Source organism: Oryctolagus cuniculus, chromosome 6 (assembly GCF_051225735.1).
Source record: "Oryctolagus cuniculus isolate XC-2025 breed Fujian yellow rabbit chromosome 6, ASM5122573v1, whole genome shotgun sequence".
Classification (NCBI taxonomy): domain Eukaryota; kingdom Metazoa; phylum Chordata; class Mammalia; order Lagomorpha; family Leporidae; genus Oryctolagus; species Oryctolagus cuniculus.
In genome coordinates, this window is record NC_142872.1 from 19031107 (window position 1) to 19044142 (window position 13036).

Genomic DNA, 13036 nt, shown 5'->3' on the forward strand with positions numbered 1-13036 from the left:
GGCATGGAAGGCCATGACTCCATGGCAAAAAAAAAAAAAAAAAAAAAATCCTATATGAAGAATCTCCATAAATGAGATCGCAGTGGAAAGAAGAGGCCATCAAAGAAGGCCTCCTCTGAAGGGAGGAGGGACCTTCCACTTTGCCTGTGGCCTTGCCTAAATACTGATGGAGACTGTGGTCTCAAAAAGCTTCCCTAACCCGGGCAACTTATGGCAAGAACCTAAGGTGATCACTGATGTCACACATAAAAGTGTTAATTGTTAAATCAACAACAGGAGTCACTGTGCACTTACTCCCCATGCAGGACCTCTATCCTAAATGAGTCATACTGTGAGATTTAACTGTAAAACTTGTTCCCAGTTTTTTATATTTAGTGTGTGTGTGTGTGTGTGTGTAAATAGTTGAAATCTTTACTTAATATATAATTAGTCTTCTGTGTATAAAGTTAATTGAAAATGAATCTTAATGGAGAATAGGAGTGGGAATGGGAGAAGGAGGAAAAAGTGGGAAGGGAATGGAAGTGGGAGGGTGGGTGTATGGGTAGAATCACTGTATTCCTAAAAATTTACTCATGAAATTTATACTCATTAAATAAAAGGTTTCTTTAAAAAGAGTTGGTAGAGGCCGGCGCCACGGCTCACTTGGCTAATCCTCCCCCTGTGGCACCGGCACCCTGGGTTCTAGTCCCAGTTGGGGCGCCAGATTCTGTCCTGGTTGCTCCTCTTCCAGTCCAGCTCTCTGCTGTGGCCCAGGAAGGCAGTGGAGGATGGCACAGGTCCTTGGGCCCTGCACCCACATGGGAGACCAGGAGGAAGCACCTGGCTCCTGGCTTTGGATCGGCACAGTGCACCGGCCGTAGCGGCCATTTGGGGTGTGAACCAATGGAAGGAAGACCTTTCTCTCTGTCTCCCTCTCTCTCACTGTCTAACTCTGCCTGTCAAAAAAATAAAGAGTTGGTAGAAACAAAATGTAAGACGAAATATGATGAGAGATATAAACTGGACTTATTTTCCCCCAGTCTTTTTCTTGGATCTTTACATTACTAAGGAATAATTTGCTAGGTCAAATCCTTTATTCATTCACTCATTTCTTCTATCAGTTCAACAATTCATCCACTTATTCATTTAGTAGAGAGGATTTTATTTCCCATTACAGTCTGCGCTGAGCTTTCTGCTACAATGAATGAATAAATGGTGAGCCAAAACAAAACAAACAAACAAAAAAAACATGTGAATAAAGAGGAGGTTGTTCTAGAAAGTAGAAACATGTACAACATTTTCAAGGGTCAGTGACTTGAGTTTCATCAGAAATTGGAGTCACATAGGTGCTGGACAATGGAAGTAGAAAGATGTAGGTTCAAATCCCAACTTCAATACTTGTGATCTTTGATGATTTACTTAACTGGAATAAATTTGCTTGAAATTAGGGTAATAATTCTGCTAAGAGAATTACTAGGAGAATTAAAGGTGATAGGATATGTCATATTTATAAGCAGTGTGAATGGTATTAGCTAAATATTAGCTACTGTTTTCATTATCATTGTGAGGGTAAGTAAAGAAAGTTCATGGAAATTTAAATTAAGTTGTTTATTTTGTTGCAAAGATTTTGAAATCCATGCACTTTTTCAAAATACATATTTTATGAACTTTTTGAAGACCTCCTATGCAATTTTTCAAAAAATTTTTAAGTCAGAATCAATTTGACACTTAATTCCATTTTCCTTGAAGTAGCAGTCTTGGTTTATCTATTCATTGCCAAATTAATTATTATTTCTCTATTTTATGTTGATTGGTTTATTTTTGAGTGGTTAAATCCTCCTCATGCTTAAGATCATTTCTTAAATATCTTCTTCTCAATGAGACTTCCAAGATTAGATAAAGTAAATAGTACCTTCTCCCCTGTCTTTTTTTTTTTTCTTTGTGAGAGACAGAGCAAGCTCTCATCTGCTGGTTTACCCCCTAGATGTCCACAGTGCTAGCCAGGTCTTTCACGATGGTGGCCTGGACCAACTGTTTGAACAATTACCTCCTGCCTCCCACAGTCTGTTTGGCAAGAAGCTGGAATTGGCTCAAAGCTAGTCATTCTGATTAACAACATGGACATCTTATTAACCATCTTATTTGACCACCAGGACAAATGCCCACACTACCCTCCACATTCTTTATCTTGGGGCTCTAATTTTCCCTTTCTTTCTTCCTTACTTTCATCTTGCTTCCTTTCTTGATTTCTTGCTCTCTCTCTCTTTTTCTCTCTCTCTCTACCTCTGGCTCTGTCTGTCCGTCTGTCTGCCTCTCTCCAGGACCTTTGATTGTAGAATTCACTCAGAACAGTTGTGGGTCATTTTGTAAAAAAATGATAAATATTTGTTTAATAAAGGAAGGAATAATTATTGATACAAGTACCAAGGGAGTTGTAAATACAAATGGGACTGTCAAGCAAGTATTCTGAGAATCAAACCACAGCCGATCTCCAAAAAATCAACATCTGTAGTCAAAGGCAGATGATGAAGGGGACCATCTGGAAGGAAGAGAAATGCCCTTTTCTTTCCTTTGTGATCACTTGGGAATACTGACTAAAGCAAACAGAATCATCCAGATACATATTTACTAAATATGACAACCTGTGTGTTTACTTCTTATACATCTCTTTGCCTCTTCTTTCCTGTTTGGCAAATTCCTGAAATATTTATTCATGAGTTTCCATGGGAAGGTGATCTTTTCTTTTAGCAAGCTGAGATGCTTTAAGATTTGTTAATTCCTACTGAAATTTCTAAAAGTGCAGAATCTATTAATCCCTAGGAAGGCCTTTTCGAAAAGCATACATTAAGACTATTTCTTCTATTGTTGTATTTCCATTGCTTAGAAAACTCCAAAATATCATTCTAATAAACACAGACCACCAGTATATTAATACTTACAAATCATGCACTCATGATTAACCTACAACGACATGGCTAATTTCTTCAGAGATTAGCACATGGAGTACACCACGGTTACATTTTTCTGAAGAACAGAAGATTGGATAGTGTTCTAAGGAAATACATGGAGGAATCTTGTGTGTGTTCAGTGGATTGTTAGTAGACACTAACCTCTGGTCTTCTGCAGAAAGCACACATGTAAGGTGGGCACATGCAGTTAGCATATTTGAATGCTCACACTGGAGGTGTATCCATTTGTGCCAAGAAGCTTGAGGCCGTGCAGGAAGACACAGCTACTTCCCCCGGGAAGAGACTCTGAAGAATGAGAGATGCGGGGGTAGTGGTGAGGGAGGACAGCTGCTGGAACATTTTCTGGAACTTACTCTGCACAGTTGGCCCTGGTAACTCAATCACACGAGCCAAGCGGTGAGTGAGCAGAGCTGTCTAGATTCTGGAGCGGTGGGACGCAGGTCACAGGATGGAATAATAGGCCTTGCTCCAGTCCTTCAGTGATGGTCAGCAGAAGCTGTTCTTAGGCCTGCCCAGCTCGTGGAGTTGGGTAAGCAAGAAAGCAAGCCAGGAACAGTGCAATAGGGGCAGTGAAGTCTGCAGAAGACACCACATGGGTCCCACTGCTGTTCGGCTACAGTTCACCACTGGTGTTTGGGGAAGCACCTCATGGTGCCAGATCCTCTAGGTTTTTTTTCCTGAAACGTTGAAGAAATTTCATGTGAAATCATCTGTTCTGTTGCAGAAATTTTTGTTAAAAACACAAGATTACTTTAGATTCACGAGGGAGCGAATGTGATCCAGTGTGCTTCTCTCTTCCCTTCACCCAGGGTGTTCCTTTCCGATAGCTGCTGTAAAGAATGGTTATAAACCTTGTGGCTGAAGACAACAGAAATTTATTCACTTGCAGTTTTGAAACCCAAAGTCCCGAAAGTAAGGCGTGGGTGGGTGGGTTCCTCTTGGAGCTCTGCGGGAGACCCTGCCATGCCGCTCTGCTGGCTCCTGGTGGCTGCCAGCATTCTTGAGGACGGCTTCCTTGTGGATGGCATCACTTCCCAGTCCCTGCTTCACTGCCACACGGTCATCTCCTCTGGGAATTCTCTTTTGTATGAGTGTCCCAAATGTCTTTCTCCTATTCCTTATAAGGACACCAGTTTTGGAATTCAGGAATTAGATCTTTATCTTAATTACATCTGCAAAGACCTTATTTCTAAGTACCTTCACTCATACAGGTACTGAAAATTAGGATGTCGGCATATCTCTTTTTGGGGGACACTGTTTATTCAGATTCTTCTAATTTAGCATTTTCACATTAATAATGTGATTGTCAACTAAAAAGTTAACATTGGTATTATACTATAAAGAACAGATTTGTTTGGATAAAACCCCTTCTTTCATGGTGCTAGAGAGAGTTGACTAAGTAGATTTGAGCTGGTCAGATCCTGCACATTTCAGAGAAAGACCTGTCTTCAGGACTGGACCCTCACGCTCCTGGAAAAGAACCTCTGAATCCTTGGCTGTTCTCCCTGGTGTGAGTATTTTGTTTGCTGGAGGTGGTAAAGCATGGAGCTGCCCCGTATCCGATTGGCCAGAAGTTTATGTTAACCATGTGCGATATGATGCATGCTTTCTGTGTTCCTGAGGCTTTGGGTCATTGTAAACCAGTGTCACTTCTTCACAGTGCTGGTCAGTCATAAGGCACTGCATGCCGAAATGACAGTCTCCAGCAGGAACCCTGGACAGCAAGGCTTATGTGAGCTTCCCTGGCCAACCGCACTTGGCATACGGTGGCACACATTGTTGCTGGTGGACCGCAGTGTGTCTCAGTGACCCTAAGGGGAGAGGACACCTAGAGGGGTGTGCTTGCTTCCTCCTGGGCTTTGCTTCATTGGCCTATTCCTGATGCTGATTTTCATCTGTATCCTTTCGCTGTTCAGAACCGTGATGCAATGCTGACAGCTTTTCTGGGGCCTGTGAGTTGTTCTTGTGGATTATTGAACCTGCTGGTAGTCTTAGGGACCTCCGGCGGACTCCTTTGCACAGGTCCTTTGTCCTGCTCTGGGATCTCATCCAGACTCCCATGTCCCACATGACTTTTAGTTGTTAAGTCTCAGTGTCTTCCAATCTATGGGCTTTTCTCATGGTTTCTTTGTGTTTTTGAAGAGCCCAGGGCTTTCTTATGAACAATGTTCTGTGATTTGGGTTTTCTATTGTGCTCCCGTGACTAGATTGATGTTGCATGTTTAGGGGAGAGACTACCACAAAGATGGTGAGCTCTTTTTGATGAATCACATCAGGGGATATTTATGTCTCTTTATTGATGACTTTTAGCCCTAATTACTTTGTTAGGGTGGCATTTACTAGGTTTCTGCAATCAAATTTATTACTTTTTCTTTTGTAATTAATAAAGATGGCATTGTGGAGATCCTTTGAGAGGGTACAAAATCGTCTGACTTCAAATATTACATTTTTGAGGAACACCATGTGAGTTTCCGGACTCACTGATTTGGACAAAACCAAGAACAGAGGGAAGCTTGGCTATGGGCAGAAAAAGGCAGTGGAATTTCCCAGTAAGCTTGAGCTGGTAGCAAAGGAGATTCATGGAGGAAACTGCTGCTTAGCAGTCGGCACTGAGACCCCCAGACACCACTCAGGAGAGAGGCTGAGGCTCCATCTGTCAGATTTTCCCGGGAGCAAAGATGGGAATTCCTCTAGCTGATGTGTGGGTTTATTTATGGAATTGGTAAGATTTGGTCTGGGAGCAGCTGAGACACAGGGACATGTCCATGGCTCTGCTCAGCTTGTAAGCCAGCTGTGCACTCCCTAAGCGTCATATGACCCTTTGGGCTGTCATTCCTCCCCTGTGTCATGAGCCTTTGACACCATGAGTCATAGAACAAACTGCTCTCTGCAGCAGTGGAGCAGGCCTAGCACATCATGGCTCCTAGGAACCTCTAGTGAGAGGGCAAAAGGAAAAGAACAGAATAATTTCAGACCTCAGCAAAACTGTAGAGGAAGAGTGAAGAGCTGTGTGACCAGCATAAGGTTTTGATTTTCTGTTTCTTTTCTTTGTGATGGAGTTTCTTCCCTGTTATTAAGAATAATGATGTATAATCCTCAAATAAATACCTTTTCTGTTAATATAATGTAACAGGTATTTTGTGACTTTAGCTCTTGAAGAAGGAGTACATTTTGATAAGTCATTCAAGAATCAAATGGTGGGTTCCCCAATAAATATTCCAGATTTATTTCTTTGTAATTATCCTTTTAAATTTGGGAAATTTATACAGTAATCATGGTCACAAATCAAGCTCTCCCTTTTTATTTTGAAGCTTGAATGACGATTTTCAAAACTTACTGATTTTTAACTACTTCAGCTTTGCCAACAAAGAAATCTACCTAGAGGGAAAAGGAGGAGAATCAGAATACATATTGCCTGTGTTTTCCTTCCAGATAGCCTCATAAAGAAGGGGCTCAGTGATTAAAAACTGGAAAGATTTTGTCTTGGTTTGCAATGGGAACTACAACTTCAATTCACACTGTGGATCACAGATATGGCATTTATAGCTGTGATTATTTCTTTATTAAGAGCATGATTACAAAATGTATGTTCTTGATCTCGCTTTAATTTCTTGAGTGAAAGCCTGGCAAACAACTGTAATGGTGTCATTCTGGATGCAATTCAGCTATCCGATGAATGCTAAATCACAATTTGTTTGATCTAATTCCTCCAGTTGGCTGAACAGATAAGTTAATTCCAAGTGATTGCCATGCAGGCAAGCATCATTCGCCTTGTCCCGTTGCTGGAAGGCATGTTCTTGGCAAGAAGAGAAGTCCACATCTGTGAAGTCTATGAGCATGTCCTCTTTTTTTTTTTTTTTTCCTCTCTCTCTCTCTCTCTCTCTGTTTTTTTGTGTTTTTTTTTTTTTTCCTATTTCATTCAACCTAACTGCATATCCAGTTGGAATTCAATCCCTGTGGCCTCAAATACTTGCATTTGGATTGATGGATGATTGAATATGTATTTGAGACTTTGTCGGAGTTTCTTTTTGGCACATTCTTTAGAATCCCTTATCTAGTACCTGTTCATGTTTCAATATTGGTTAAAAAAATCCTTGACCTAGAGAAAAAACTTGATATTCTATAGAGTGACCAAATAAAATATCTCTTTCTAACCTTTACTCCAATTCTAGTCACTCCATGTTTGAATGAGTTGTGGGCATGGATGTGTAGTCTTTGTTTTTGTTTTGTTTTGTTTTTTTTGCTACAAAATTTAACTGCAACCTCTGGAATATCACTTAATAAGTTTATTTTTATTTGTAAATTAGAGAAAATAGAGTACAACTAATTTCTAAGATGCTTTAATGTCTTGAAACCTTTTAAATTGAGAGCTTTTAAAAACAGTGCATGATTACTGACGTCATAAATAAGAGTGTCAATTGTTAAATCAAAAACAGGAGTCTCTATACACTTACTCCCCATGTAGGATCTCTGTCCTCAATGTGTTGTACTATGCAAATTAACAGTAAAACTAATATTTAAACAGTACTTTATACTTTGTGTGTCTGTGTGGGTGCGAACTGTTGAAATCTTTACTTAGTATATACTAAGTTGATCTTCTGTATATAAAGATAATTGGATGGTCCAAGTACTTGGGCCCTGCACCCCATGGGAGACCAGGATAGGTACCTGGCTCCTGCTATCGGATCAGCACGGTGCGCCGGCCACAGCGCACTAGCCGCGGAGGCCATTGGAGGGTGAACCAACGGCAAGGGAAGACCTTTCTCTCTGTCTCTCTCACTGTCCACTCTGCCTGTCAAAAAAAAAAAAAAAAAAAAGAATCTTAATGAAGAACGGGATGGGAAAGGGAGTAGGAGATGGGATGGTTTGCGGGTGGGAAGGTGGTTATGGAGAGAAAACCACTGTAATCCAAAAGTGTACTCAAATTTATATTTATTAAATAAAAGTTTAAAAAAAGTGCATGATTGAAAAAATTTATCCTAACTATATTATCTTTTTCCTAGCCTACAATGACTTTCAGTGTTAAATATTCAATGTAAATTATTTCTTTTTAAAGTAATGATCTTGTTGTAGCTAGGATTACCTAAATTTGCCCTAAGCAACTCAGGTTTTATTTTCCTTTGTCAGATTTGCTGGTAGTTTTTCTTTTAATCTTATTGTAAACCATGTTATCATAAAGTAATCATTATACTTAGAGCACTTTTGAAATTCAGGGACTGCTTAGCAATGATTTTAAAAGTATGAGTCCCAATTGGGTCATAACATGTCTGCCTTCTATTCTAGTTTATACTCATATAGAACTATGGAATACAGATACATAGTAGAATAGTCAGAACTATTTTTAATTTTCTTGCATATTATGCACATTTTCTTCTATTTGTAAGCCTTCAAACTAATCCAAGAAAAAGAAGAGTCACCATAAAGTAAGGCCTTTACAGGGGTTAAAGCCCTTTAAGTATTTCTTTTTGCAATAAACTAGCTGCTCTTCAAAAAAACCCATCGTATTTTTGAGTGCTCATTAAAAATGCTGATATTATTTATTAAAGGTAATTTGGGAAAAAACTTCAGAAGAGGCAAGACCTTGGATATTTGAGGGTTCTTTGCTAGCTCTCTATCAAGTAGGTTCAAATGGCAGTGGTGGGTAGTCCCTGAGGCCTGGGTCACAGAAGTATCTCTCTTTAGGAAATGGACATACGGTGATTCCAGCATTTGGCTTGAAGCAGGTGCCAGGTTAATTCCAGGAGCAGCGTAACAGGTTCCAACCAGGCTCTGTGTGGTCTTTCTCACTCTGTGCAGTGCAGACAACTGATATCTCCCCACTGATAATTAGGGTTGTCTGGCGGGGGCCAGGGCCTCTCTTCCTGGTTTCTGAAGCCCTTTGCAGCCCTGCTTTCTCTTCCATTCAGTGTTTGTCATACCAACCCATCTCACAAAGCTCCAATAAAGATCATATTTTGCTATTCTCTTCCCTTTGACACTCTCACTTCATCTCAAATTCAGCATTTTTTATTCTTTCTTTTTTTATTAGTTACATATCGGGATTTCTTACAGGGTATCTGGTTTTACACTAGTCTCTCTGCAAGTTTCAGAATTCATCATCTGCTTATGGTCCCAAATAGCTCCTTGAATTCTTAGATGTAGGCCTTTACATTAGGGATAAAACTGTTATAAAATTCACTATCCCAATCATTCTCTGGCCTAAGTACTTTTTTTAACGGCTGTTTCCTAGCAATACTGTAAGCTAATGAAGTTAAAACATTGTTTGGTTTACTTTCACATACACCCATGTCAGGCAAAGTGCCCAGCACAGGTGATGCTGATATGCAAATGACATACAACAAAGACTACCACTTGCTGTCACTTCTTTGTGGAACGCAACTAAGAGTGTTGGTGGATTATTAAAGGACATCGTTAAAGCATAGCTGAACTGAAAGAAAAGGGGAGGAATGTATAAAGAGATCCCCCCTCACATTATATGCCCATCTTTTAAAGTCTAAAGCCTGAGTTACGTATGAGAGTTGGAACAAGACAATGATTAGAGATGAAATAAGAGGTTTCCACATAAAACCAAATTCTACAAAGAGCAACAACAAACGAATAAATAAAATAACAAGTCACAAATAACTGAAGCTCTGGAGGTGGAATGTGAAGATAAATAATTTAGCTGTGCACAGAGCAGAGTAAGTAAAACATCCCCCTGTGAGAATTTGTAACCCAGCTCTGCCCTCAGTGGATTGGGAATTGGAATTCATATTGCCTGTGTGACTTGGAAAAAAAAAACAAAAAATGAGAAGTTGAAAGCATTATTTAAAGTGCTCCTAGATTGACAGTGCCCCCGATTCCTGCCAGAAGCAAATGCTGAGCCTCTAGGGAGATAATAAATTCTAAACCCAGGTTTCAAAGAGTTCTTTCAGATTATGGTTCAAAAGGACATGATCTCACCATTAAAAAATCACTAAGTCACAAGGAAACAAATTATTAAGAGTGAGAATCAGGGAACTAATAAAACACAGACTCAGATTTTCCAGGATTGAGATATTAGAGGTAAAAACTACAGCATATAAAGTATGCTTCTTATGTCCAAATGAATAAAGGAGAAAATATAAAGTATAATTAAGAAACAAAAGAATGTATAATTTATGCAATCATATTTTAAAATGGAGTCCCTTTTTAAAAGCTAAAACATTAAATATTTCAACTGGAATAGCAAGGAGCGGATTTAACACAGATAAAGCTAAATCATCACCTGGAAGACCTGTCAGAAGAAAGTACACAGAAAGAGAAAACAGAAAAGAAATGTGAAGGACAAAGCAAGAAAGTTCAAGACAAAATCTTTCATTTTTTAAGATGCATTTATGTATTTGAAAGGCAAAGTTACAGTGAGAGGAGGAGAGACAGAGAGGTAGAGATCTTCCATCTGCTGGTTCACTCTCCAAATGTCTGCTACAGCCAGGGCTGGGCCAGGCTGAGGCCAGGAATTTCATTTGGGTCTTCCACATGGGTGGCAGGGCCCCAAATACTTGGGCTATCTTCTGCTGCTTTTCTCAGGACATTAGCAGGGAGCTGGATGGGAAATGGAGCAGCTGGGACCTGAACTGGCGCTAACAGGGGGTGCTGGGATCACAGCTTTACCCAGTGTGCCACAATGCCAGCCCCTCAGGACAGACTCAATCAATGTTTTTGAGAGAACAATGTGAGGAATCAGAGAAAGGCAATTTCTTTTAAAAAAATAGTTAAAAGCACTTCCATACTTGCTGAAAGATTCAGAAAGTCAACCAACTCATAAAAATGATCAAGAAGAAAGACATGTATACCTCGTCTCATCAGAGCCCAGAATGACCAAGGTCATAAAGGCAGTCTTGAAGCAGAGGAGAGGGAGCAGATTCATGGAGCAACACCTGACAGCAGAGTTCCCTGAGCCAGGCAGCCTGGCATCCTGCGCTGCCCGGACCCTCTTTCTCCAAGTGACATTAGGTGGAAGGCTGAACTCTGTGCCTCCAGCACAGAACTGTAAAGTAGGAATGAGAAAAGCAGTACCTACCTTGTACTCATAGGGTTTATATTAGTCCATGTCTCGTTGCCAGAACAAAATGCCAGAGACTGGGTGAGTTGTAAAGAAACAAGGTTTATTTAGCTCATAGTTTTGGGGTCTCAAAGTCTGAACAGCATGGGTCTGGCTTTGGCAAGGGTCACACTGATGTCATTTGGCATCATGAACACACGCTGTGCGAGAGGGGGACAGCATATGGCAGGGTGGGGAACTGGGGGCCAGTGCAGGGCCCTCCTTGCTCTGTACAGCAAGTGTCTCACAGAAATTCACTAGGATCCCATGAGAACTGCTTTACTGCCCTCCAAGAACAGCATCCTCGATGACCTCTCAATTAAGCCCCACCCCTAATGGCTGCCCATTCTCTAAATGTCACCACACTGGAGATGAATAAAGGAAGAAATGGGGGGAAAAAAAAACACCAAAAAAATGAGAAGTTGAAAGCATTATTTAAAGTGATTCTAGATTGACAGCTTCCAGAACATTCCCATTTGGGGAAATACTCAAACTGTATCCAAACCACAGTTATATACAGAGGGGTTGTTATGAGAATCAAATAAGACAATATTCATTAAATGCTTAAAACAGATTCTAGCACATGGCAAATGGTAGCAAAGTGTTAAGTAAAACAGTAGACTCTCTTTCTTAGCAGAGCACAATGATGCTGTTGCCATCTCCTATTTGGTATCATGGCCACACTCAAACTCCTTGGGAGTCTTAAGAGTTTCAGAAAGAGGACCAAGCGCTCCATGCAGCACCAGCAAACCAGTATGTTGATGAAAGATTGACCAAGTGGAAACCCTGAGGTACTGACTGCAGGGTACAGAGAAGGTTGAAGGGCAAGATCTTGATGCCCAGCATTGATTATGGGAGAAACAAGAAAACAAAGCACATGTTGCCAAGTGGCTTCTGGGAGTTTGTAGCCCTCAAAGTCAAGAAGTGAGAAAGGCTATGTATTTGCAGCAAATCTCCCTGTACTGACATTGCTCACAAGTTGTCCTCCTAGAACTGCAAAGCCAGAAAGTGTAGCCCAGCTGGTCGGCAGAGTCACCAGTCACAACGGCAGTGTGCAGTGAGAAAAATGAATAGGCAGCTCATAGTACATTTTATTTGTACTTAAATAAAACCATAAAATCTGCCATCTGGCAAAAAGAAAATACAAACAGATGGAAGACTTTTCAAGAATAGCAATGGAATACAACAGAGTAATATATTCAAGTTATAAATGAAAATAATCATCTACCTAGAATTGTGCACCAAGAAAAACATTTTCAGAAATAAGAATCAAATATATTTTAAGCAAAACAAAGAATGAGCAAATAAACAAATCCCATCAGTTCAATAGGCCCTCTCTCGAAGTCCTAAGTGTGAGCTCCAGGAAGAATAAAAGTGATCCCAGAAGAAGTATCTGAAATACAGAAGGAAATGCTAAACAAAGAAAATGGAACACGAGTGGGTAGAATCACTAGACAAATTGAGTGTTCTAAGTATAGAAATAATTAACATGGAATAAAATATTGACAACAGTTTCATATGATTAGGAATGATATGATATAAATTAATATATTCTGAGATTCTTTTGTTCTTTGGGTGGAGGGCAAAACTTTAAAATGCATTAGATAAACAAGTTATTATGCTAAATGTTTATAAAATGTCTAGGGGATCTGAGACAACATGTGAACACTAGAAATAGAGTGTAAAATAGGAAGACGCAAGAGAGTGCCCGACTGCTTAGAGTAAAACTGTCCCCCTGGAAGACTTGCTGTGAACCCACGCTTCTGCAGGCTTTCATCTTGGGGGCAGGACATTGCCCGCAGTTCCAAGTGAGACCACATTTTGTAGGATCCTGGGCCCCAGCAGCAGGAGTTGTGGACACTGACACTCGACACTCAGAGTTTCCTAGCAATCACAGCCTGCCTGCCTTGGGATCCTGGGACCTAATACCATCTAGCCTTTCATCTCTGTTTGCGTCAGCACAAGAATTAAGAATTCAGAGGTCGTGCCTCATCCACCAGCTTCCAGTTCCCACGTGACTTTGTAT